This window comes from Fundulus heteroclitus, unplaced genomic scaffold, assembly GCF_011125445.2.
Source record: "Fundulus heteroclitus isolate FHET01 unplaced genomic scaffold, MU-UCD_Fhet_4.1 scaffold_568, whole genome shotgun sequence".
Taxonomy (NCBI): Eukaryota; Metazoa; Chordata; class Actinopteri; order Cyprinodontiformes; family Fundulidae; genus Fundulus; species Fundulus heteroclitus.
Window position 1 is genome coordinate 60,222 of NW_023396998.1, and position 10,680 is coordinate 70,901.

Consider the following 10,680-nt stretch of genomic DNA (forward strand, 5'->3'; position numbering starts at 1 on the left):
GCGAAACGTGCCTTCAGAGTTATGCTAAGCACTAATGCTATGCTATTCTCAAATAGTTTCTTCACCAGTCTGGAGGATTTGTTTTTTTTTTTTCTGATACAAATTTGCTTTGATCATACAAGGAAAAAAAAACATTGAAAACAGCTCTTGTCAATTGGGGAATTGATTGTTTGGCTTCTTTGCATTCTCTGAAGAAGGAACCTGGTCGCTTCTTGTCCACTTGCTTACTGGGTATACATTACTGTCTTTGCTTCCAGAGTCCAATGTGTAGCGGAAGTTTTTCTGGCTTCTTAGGAAACGTAACCCAACTGTGGTGAAAAGTCAACCTAAAAGATGGCTTCACTTTTTTTTTTCACAGGCAAACCGTTGGCATTGAGAGCTTTTTAGGGAACTGAATGCTTCTTGAAGTACAGAATTTTCCCTCACCAGTGGGACAGCCTTCTGTCCCAAACAAAAGAAGTGGAGGGAGGCTCAGATCAACCCCCACTTGGTAGCTGAGGTGATGTCCTGCCTGGAGGAGTGATCCTCTATCGATAGAAGTGGATAAGAAAGAGGGAGTCAAACAGTGGAGTTTGGAGCTTTATCTTCTGGAAGTGTGATTACCGTATAAGGAAGTGGTTTCACACTAAAGCCCGGTCTTTTACGTCATTTTGCCTACAACGCCCCTCCGCCGGGCCATATGCTAACGTTCTGCACACCAAGGAAAATTCCTGCGTGGATAGTCCAGTACGGGTAAACATGGTGGACGAACAAGAGACAAAGGTTCTTGACTATAAACATCTTTATGAGTCAGCCCATAAAGACTGTGATCAACAAATTAACAATTCATGGGGAGAAATGGCTTCACTCTTGGAAGAAAGGAAGAGGCTTTAAAATGTTGGAAATAAATGTGTTTTCTACTTTTAAGTGTAGTGGGGTGTAGTGCGCTTAGAGTAGCAGCACAATGCTGCCCTCTAGAGTCTAGGAGAATAGTGCAACTTCAGAGGAAAAACATAAATGCTGCAGTCGTTGTCTACACGTCTCATTTCCACGCGGAACATCAGAGTGAAATGCCTTTTTAACCTTCCAGATATTCGCTATGGAAGCACAACTGAAACATGCAGACGCTGAAACTTAGCCTACAAAACTGATCAGTGTAGGTTGATGCACCCAATTGTCTGCTAAATCTTAAATTATTCAATGTGTGCATCCTAAACCTTTGTCTATCTCACCAAAATTTTAAAACAGTAACACATGGTGACAATAAAGATTCATGACATGTAAACAGGAATCGTTTTTGTGTCCTTGTTTAGGTTTTGTTTGCGTGGTGTTTTGCTGTTGGGGGGGTTGTGTTTTTGGGACGAGGCCATTGAAGGGTCACAGGAAGTAAACTGCAGCAGGGTGGAAGTTGTGGAGCAGGAAAACCTGTTGATGAGCAGTTTGAGTGCTGATATTGTTCTTCTTCTGATCATAAGACATTCTCTGCTCAAAGGTGTCCTGGATTCTCAAGGTTGGAGCATCAATGTAAACTGACACCACTGCAGGAACTATAAATACCCCACCCCCTACTTCCATAACCCGAGTAGGATTTCTGCAGAATGCCTCCTTTTCTCTCGTTCCTCCTCTTCATCTTCTGTCTCTGTTTTGTTCAGCTCTCTAAAGCTAATTCAAAAGGAGAGCGCAGTCTGAACAAAGCGCAACACGAACATGTGCTTCTTTCCCACAAAGACAGATACATATATCAGTCTCTTACCGTCTGCACCTGCTAAATGAATCTGTCTTCTAGCAGTTGCTGGCTGAAACTCAACAGTGACTCATGTTTGAATCTCCTTGTTCTCAAAAGATCAGCTGTTGTGGAAAAAAACCAAGGCTTTTTTTTTTTAAGGAAGCTTGATTCGCCCTCAAAGGAACTTAAACCCCTGATCAGTATGTATGGAGATGTACATCACCCTAAGTTGGTTTATTTATCAGCATGTGTATCCATATTTATTCCTGTACGGCAGTGTTTATTGATGTATTAGATTCTTGATTAGTCTTTACTTTAGGACATTTTCAGATAGATCCTTTTGTATTCATGAAAGAGGATCATCCTTCATATCAGAAAGAGGCTTTAAATGAGGAAAGATGATGCAATCACAGAAAAAAAACCATATTTACCATGAACAATGAGTATAATACTTCTGCTACCTCGTAAACATTAAATTAATGAATTTGGTAGCTTACTGTCACTAATACTCCATGCTAGGGGAACAAATGTACAGTTGTATCTTGTATTTGCTCTACAGCTTCATTATTCAATTGTATATCGTTGTTTTCCTTCCAAATGTAAATTCTTATGGTTTGTTTGAAGACACATGCTGTTTTTGATACTTTTCTATGGACGTTTATCGATAAAACCATGGATAGATCATTGATAAATAAAGTTGAAAATGGAGAAACAAGGTTTTTACCTGACAGCAACGTCATAGAAAAACAGTCATAAGATGTTTGGTAATTTCCACATAGCTGAAAATAGTAAGGGGATATACAATGTTCTAATCTAAGACAGTATGTAGGGACGCACCAGTAAATTGTTTGGTGACCAACTGGCTGGTCTAAATTCAGATTCAGAATTAGGGGGGGGGGTAATTTTGTGCAGCACGTAGCGCTTTTGGTCTCTCTGCAACCAAAGTAGCTTTTGTATTATTGTAATATGGCAAACTGCTACAGGGCTTCTCTCAACAATGGTTTTCTTTTCGCCACTCATAAAGACATAATTTGTGGAGTCAATGGCTGATTGTAGTTCTGTGGACAAGTTCTCCCACCTGAGCTGGGTAGCTGTGTAGCTCCTTCAGAGTTACATAGAGTGCGCTCCTTTCTTGGCCTTTCAGCTTAGACAGACAACCTTATCTTTGGTAGGTTTACAGCTTTTCCATTTCCTGTCTATGTTCAGATGATGGATTAAATGTAGCTCTAGACCTGTCCCGACAATCAATTAATTGCACGGCAAATTTTATTGACACGATTAATTAAAATAAACGCAATAATTTGTGTATGCATGCTTGCTTATTTCCCCTTGTGTTTTCTGTCTCCTCTCTGAGACGGGATGACGAAAGGTTTCAGTACGGTTCATTGGTGTTCTCGTTTCCTCAGTGTAGGAGGATCTGGCCAGACTTTCCCACAGAAAACGGGGTAATCCTGGCGGTAAAATGAAAATTTAGACTCAGAGTTAAAGTTACAGCAACAGGCATCCTGTCTGAAGCAGAGAGCTGATACCTGTGTCTGTTTCCTTCTGCCGGACACCAGCAAACAGCAGCTTTGACTCATAATGAAGCATCCACACTCCTCCCAGCTATTATCTTCAGGCTGAAGCAATAAAAAAAAACTATAAAAGAAGAGGGAGTCATTTCTAGTCAGAGTAATGGTGAGCAGTAAAATAAGAGAAGATGGACGGAAGCTGAAGATGTGGAAATTGTTGGGAACCGTTCTGCTGCTTGTGTTGCTGTCAGAAGGAGCAGCGATGTAGACGTAGAGGTTCCCCCACCCAACGGCAGAGGATGTTTCACCTGAGCTACAGTCACAGGCAAAGCGTCCGGAAAGTGACTGAAACCTGTGGCAGCCATTTCTGCTAGCTTCTAGCTGCATCTGTATGACGATGATGATGATGTGAAGGATAATTTGTCAGGCGGCGCTGCCAAATGTACAGTGTTGGAGCTTCCCTGTCGAGCTAAGTTAAAGTTAACTAAAATAAGATACTACAGGAGATCTGCAAAGCCTGTTTATTTCTAATGAGCCACAAAAGACAGCGGTTATGTATAAACCCAGGAAACATGGCAGTAAAGGCAGATAAGGTGAATGTAGCTACTTAACGGAAGGTTTGGCAAAAATCTGTTTTTTTTCTTCCCCTGTCATCATCTATATTTCTGTACACTGCAAAAACTGATCTAAAAATAAGTAAAATGTTCTTAAAATTTGTGTTTTTGTCCTAGATTTGAGCAGGTAAAATAATATTATCTGCCAATGGAATTAGAATTTTGACCCCTAAAATAATATAATTAGACATCCTGCGCTTGAAATAAGATGATGGAGATGAGTTGTTCCTATTTTAAGTGCAAAAATCTTATTCCATTGGCAAATCATCTTATATACCTGCTCAAATCAAGGACAGATACACTCATTTGAAGAACATATTACTTATTTTTAGTTCCGTTTTTCCAGTGTAGTGCGCTGTAGCCGAACTGATGCAAAGCATACAGGCCTGAGGGGTTTAAAGTTGCAATGATTTTAATAAATAATAGGAATTAATCACATCTTAATTGGTTAATTGGTCTGTTAAGTGTTTTATCATTAACAGTATGGGTTCTTAAGTCCTTCAGAATGTCTGTTGCGATCCATGATATCGATGTTTTCAGACAGATGTTCGTACAGGTGTGGTGAGGCTCCATTTCCATCACCAGGGAAAGGCGCACGCAGCCCAAGTGAGAATTGGAGAACGGAAACCAGGGAAGGGGACGAGAAAGAAACAGGAATCTGAATGATCAGGAAAAATGGAGAAGCCGGTCATTGCAAACTTTGGCTCAGTACAGATGACTGAGAATTTGCACAGACCAGCTGGTTATTAAATGTGGCCCATCTAAACCCTTTTAAAGACAGAGGCAGATTTCTGCTCCGTGATGGACGTGCATGAAGGGAAAAAGGAAGTGGCCCGGGAAGTCTTGCATCAAATGCTTTAAACTCTGCTCTAATGTTTGTTCTGAAGTGAAATCAGGCTTTTCAGAAGCAACGACGAGAGGAAAAGCTTCATCTGCAAACTGTTTGTGCCTTCACCTCAGGGATGGCGTCAAACAATCCAGGGTGACCTTACCTGTCCTCACCTCTTCTCCCATCCATCAGCTTCTCATTAATCTTCGGCTCAGAAAAACACTGATATGCTCCTCTGATCCTTTCCGGTCATTTGGGGTTGATGCTACGGCATCAATGAGGAAACGGTCCATCAAAACGCCAAGTTGGTTGTGCCTCTGTGAGAAAAGTAGATGGAGTTCATCTCCCCCATTTAACGGCAGGGTGGTGATCTCAGATAAAGCTACAAATCTTCTTTATTTTTTATATTTTTTGTATCTCTGACAACTTGCTGCATGATCTAAGTGGTTAAAATGGACCGTGATAGAGCTGCACGTCGTATTACAGAGACGGAACAAGTGGTGATGATGCAGTGAGTGTAAAATACCTCACCGTGACCCAAATCAGCGGCTAAATCGGCTCATAGCTGTCCAAAGTGGTTTTAGTTCAAGTGACATTAAATAGATTAATTAGAACTGTTCCTTCTGTTGTCTTTTAGCAATGTGATTGAGTTATTGTGCATTTAGGCTTTCTGTCCAGTGGATGTAGTCATAATAAAGAGAGACAGCAAAGGATCTAATAGCAGAAGCATCATTATTGGCTGTAAATTCATGGTTTCAAGTGTTAAAACGCAAAAATGTCTCAAACTAATTGACATTAATGAGACATTTATGCAGTTATATAGTCCCAAATAAAGCAAAATGTAACTTTGTGGATGTTTGGTTGAATTTTACCGCTTTCCCTGCCTTCCTGTTTGTATGTAGCGTGGGCTTTTAATAGCATTTTAACTTAATATTTTTTTTATGTTAATTTCATTTTCAAACATCTGAAAACTAGACTGAAATCAGCACCTGTAAATACTGATGCCAATGTATTAGAATGATAAATGGCGGTTGCTTTAAACCTAATTGATAGAATGACATATTTAAGAGGCGCTGCTTTTGTTGGAAAATACCAACTTTGCAATCAGTCACGGTTCTGACTCCTTAAAATGTATTGCTCCTTCCTCCTGCGGTGCATTGTTTATTTATTTTTTTATTTTATTTCAGCATGCCATTATGCTCCTTTCAAGTCTAATGTCAAACCGTTTTAGCTTCACCTCTTGTCCTCTGCCATTTAACTTCAGACTTTTATGCTTCAGCACAGATCACTGGCTCCTAAATAAGTGTCAAAAAGCACATTTTTCTGCCTTCATGCAGGTTAAAAAATAGTAGATGTTTTATCATAAAGTGGGTATAGCCATGAGACCTCTTTTTAAATCAGCCTTTTTTGTATGGAGGTTGCATATCGGGTTTATGTAAAGCTGCATTTTTTTATTATTTTTTAAAGTTCTGCATGCGGCGGGATGTTCATCAGACCGTTGCATAAGAGTTATGAAAACACGGCTCATTTGATCAACGCTGTTGGGAGGACGTGAAGTGAAACACACAAGTAAACACTCTCGGCTCGTGTTGCTTTTAAGGTTTTCTCGAGCGGAGCGGCTCTGTCTGCAGAAAAGTAATTGTGAAATTAGTTTAACAAGTGCTTTTGGCTTTCATCCATTTTTGACTCCCGAGTACGAAGGGTATGTACATGAAGCTCTGAAGGAGGGAAAGACTTCATTAAAAGAGGAGGCTTTGCCTATCGATGTCTGCGCTGGTGTACGCTGTCTCAGTTTATATGTGAAGTGGAAATATAAGACTGTGTTTTTCTAATAAATCAGCTGTGCAAATCTATTAATATAATGAGTGCAGACCTGAGGATAAATCGAGTTTTCAACAACCCTGAGGTAAAGGATGTTGTCTTGAGAGAAAGTAGGTTGGTTTGACTACAGCTTCCTTATATCCCATGTCGATGTGCCCCTGGGCAAGGCACTTAACCTCAAGCTGCCTACAGATGTATGCATCCGTGTGTGTTAGTGAGTGTGATTGGGTAAATGTAGGTCTTTGAGCAGTCAGCTGTATAAATTCAGTACATTTAACTTTTAGTAACCGGTGAAGACGATTCAGTCCAGGTTTGACTTCTTTAAGAACTGGAGTTGGGAAAAATCTGCCTTTTTTTTTTTCTTCTAAACAGAATATTTCGCAAAACAGAAACTTTTTTTTTTTTTTTTTTTTACAAATCTCCATTCATTGAAGAAATAACCGCTTCAGCGTTAATCAATGCAGATGTTAAACATCCTGTTCACTATAGCTCCTAATCAGATAATTATGGCATTTCTTTTTTTTTTTTTTTTCTAAAACTGATATTTAAAATGGTTGTATCTCTTGAGAGATGCTTATCTCATATCCTGTCAGAAACAAACTTCTTGGTTGGATAACAATCATTATACATTCAAACCTGCCAGGGGTGTCTAACTGTAGGTTGTTAAGATTGATGTCTTTAAAAATAGGTTTCTACATGAGGAATTTGACTTTGGTTACGATGCTAACAGCATCCAGACATTAGGTATGATTATATGAGCAGCAGTGCTGTATGTAGCTGTTGCGGATGTTGCACCCCCTGTTGGAATAAAGCTGGATATCATCTTTTTAGCTGAACTGAATGTGAAAATCATCAAACCGTCCATTCATGTTCCGTCTCTTCTCCAGGACTCGCTTATAGGGCCCATTTCCAGCCAAAGCAGAGCGCCACTGTGCTCCTCTCCTGCTACCTTCGCCACTTCATCTGGCGGTTCTCTTAAAGTCTTCTTGAGCCGTTAAATCCTGCAGGTCCTGAGCCTGAAGCCGGGCCTCCGTCCTGTGGGACAAACTGGAATGGATTCATTCTTTAAATGGAGAGAAGAAGTAACTACTCTTCTCACTAAGCTACAGTAGATTACTGATTCTTTAAAAAGCTGTTTTTAAATGCTGAAATTAAAACTATCAGAGACAAATTTTAAATTTCTGTTGTGCGCTTAATGAATCCTTACCCTCTTGATTGTGTGTTTCTTTGCGGTGTGGCTCCCCTCGTTGCGATCGGCACAAACTCATATTTCCAACCTGCTTATGGAACATGTCCTCATTTTCCTCCAGGACCGGTTTGATTACTGTTATCATAGTTACCCCACATCATGTAATCGTAACATGTGGAAAATAAGAATGAGCTGTGTAATTTTGTACTGTTCAGCGTGTCCAATAAATAAAGTGTCGTGAAAACTGTTTTTAAACATTTTACTAAATCATTTCTTCCTTCTTACCAAGGCTCATTTAGTTACAAAATAGCTTTTTTTGTCATTATGTTCCCAGTTTCTCTTGATGCTTAGTGACTCTACGTGCCTCTCTTCCCCAAACAAACTCGGCATTTTGCTTACAAGGACACCTTATAACTCTGTTTATAATGTGTTTTATCAGGCAGAGCTCTCCTGTAGATTTGTCTTGGGAAATCAGAGCGGCTTCAGCTTCCTGCAAGTGTCGCAAAGCATTAAAGCTGGAGCGTGATGATTTTTGAATTCATTTGCCCTGTTTAGCATCACATAGCATGCAATGAGACTTTTTGCGCATAGGCAACCTGAACGCACCCCAACTCCAGCTGCTGCTGCTTATGGATTTCAACCGACACCTTCTGAACTGGGATAATTGCAGGAAATGTACAGTCTGGCCCTTTAAGCATCATATTGTCGTATTACAACTACAACCTTAAATAAATTTTATTGCAATTTATTTTTAGCTTATAAAGGGAAGCAAACAATAACTAATAATGCAGGTTGTAACCAGGAATATTTTGTGTTTTTTCATAAATCACAAAGATATTATTAACCAGAAGAGCAACCATGAAGGCCATTGTAACTCTGGAGGAGGAACCGAGATTCTAAGCTCAGGTGGAAAAATCTGTTGCCAGGACAACCAGAAGCTTTGGACTTTAAATGAGCTGAACTTTGAATTTTGCAATCAAAGTGCTTCAACTCTAGAGCCACATTCACTGAGACCCATGCAAACGACCACACTGTAAACAACAAAGCACACCTCAGTGGCCAGCTTGGGTCTACGTGCCTTGCCTGAAGGCAAATCAATGAGATGAGACTTTTTACTTTCATTGTGAGCTTCAGCATCAGCCTCTAAAAATATGCATCGAGTAAAGCCATCGAGAACAGTGGAAGTCCTCCTACAGGCCAGAAATATTTCTGGAATGCAGGATTCGCATCCATGGCACCTGAAATACCATTTTCTACCATATAATGCACCCAAGTAGTGATTTGCAACTGTGATATTTAAATATTATTGAGCTCTGTATTTTCATATTAAAAGTGAATTGCCACATTATTTAACTTTTATATACGTCCGTAGCTCACTCTGCTTTTTCATAAAAAAAACTTTATGAAAGATTATCACGTCCAGCTGGCGTATTGGTTATTATTTTGGTGTTTTATGCTTTGTTGTTGCTCAGTTTATTAGTAAATAAAGCCTTTTTATGTTTATTTTTAGCGGAAGTAGCGGTACAGCGGAAGTACCACACTGCGCATGCACAGCATGGGATAAAACTAGGAAGCGGCTAACAGCTATTAGCATCTCCCAGTGAAACAATGAAAAATGGTCCAGTTGGGAAAATGTGTGTGTGTGTGTATATATATATATATATATATATATATATATATATATATATATATATATATATATATATATATATATATATATATATATATATATATATATACAGTGTTTCCCGCAGGAATTAGCTTATGCAAGGCGGACCGACTCGCGGGGGGGGGGGGGGGGGGGGTCGGGGGGGGGTGGTGCTTGTTGACGACACGTTTTCCGCGGACCGAATCGCGGAGGGGGGGGGGGGGGGGGTGGTGGACGACACGTTTTCGGCAGGGGGGGGGGGGGGGAGATAAAACACGTTTTCCGCGGACAGACTGGCGGAGCGGGGGTATCCATGTGTTTTTTCCCTGCCATTCACGCACGCGCAATACCAACAACAACAAACCGCGTGTTAACGGCACTTTTTTTTTTTTTTTTTTTGGAATGTTGGCGTGGCGGTAGCGTGAGTTTGGCGTGGCGGCCGCCACGCCAAGATAGCGCTGCGGGAAACACTGATATATATATATATATATATATTCCAAGGAGAATACAGTGTGACATTGATGTTCACTGAAGCGGACGCTAAACCTGCTGATTGTTCAGATGTGACAATAGAGTTGACTAACGTGAGTAAATGTTCTGATATGAGGCTCTTAAAGTTGCTATAAATTGGGGTATTTAATTAATAATGGTTGGTCTTCGATCATGCCGGACTGCCGCTTTACAGCAAAGCATTGCAGAGGGTCAGGCTCAGTCTGGCATTATTTACTTTTGATTTGTTAATTAAGCAAACTGGCATTGTGGTATTTCTCCAATACTGCCGCTAGATGGCGCCACGTCTGTTTATATCTGGTCACTGCGCATGTTGTGGGGCTATATTTTGCCTCAAAAAGGACCATGAAAACACTATCAGGATGGACGCTTGGTGTATATAACCTTATTTTATGATGATCAAATGGGTTTTGGTCTAACTTTTTCTTAAGCATATAATGTGGCTGTATACCTTTAAGTCCCGTTAAAGGAAATTGAATATAAAACAGTTTAAGGGGTGAGAAAACTATTACAAAGCACTGTGCAGTTTTTAGAAATATGAGATTATTTCTCAATCCTAAATTTCAAATGGAGTTATGATAGCTTTTCATTATTAATTCTCCAGTTTTCAGCTGTAAAATGGAGGACCTGTGGGATCCTGTATATTAATAATCATCTCCAGTGATTAGGTTTATGACTGACTGATATCGGCTTTGTAATGATGACTCAGAATTGACCTTAATCCTTGTAATAGACTTCCATCGATCACAAAGCCCATCGATCATGAACTAATTACAATATTTGTTGTGATATTTATCATGTAATCGAAGGCAAAGCCAGTTTTCTTAGACAAGCTTTCTATCACATAAAATGA

At 39.9% G+C, this 10,680-nt stretch overlaps 1 long non-coding RNA gene across 1 annotated transcript in view; it reads left to right on the forward strand.

Moving 5' to 3' along the window:
- LOC118561135 overlaps positions 1-7,567 on the forward strand; it is a 57,347-nt gene extending 49,780 nt beyond the window's left edge. The window contains exon 3 of the long non-coding RNA XR_004929790.1: positions 7,368-7,567. This is a non-coding gene — a long non-coding RNA (uncharacterized LOC118561135). The remainder of the gene's footprint in view (positions 1-7,367) is intronic.
- The last annotated feature ends 3,113 nt before the right edge of the window (positions 7,568-10,680 follow it).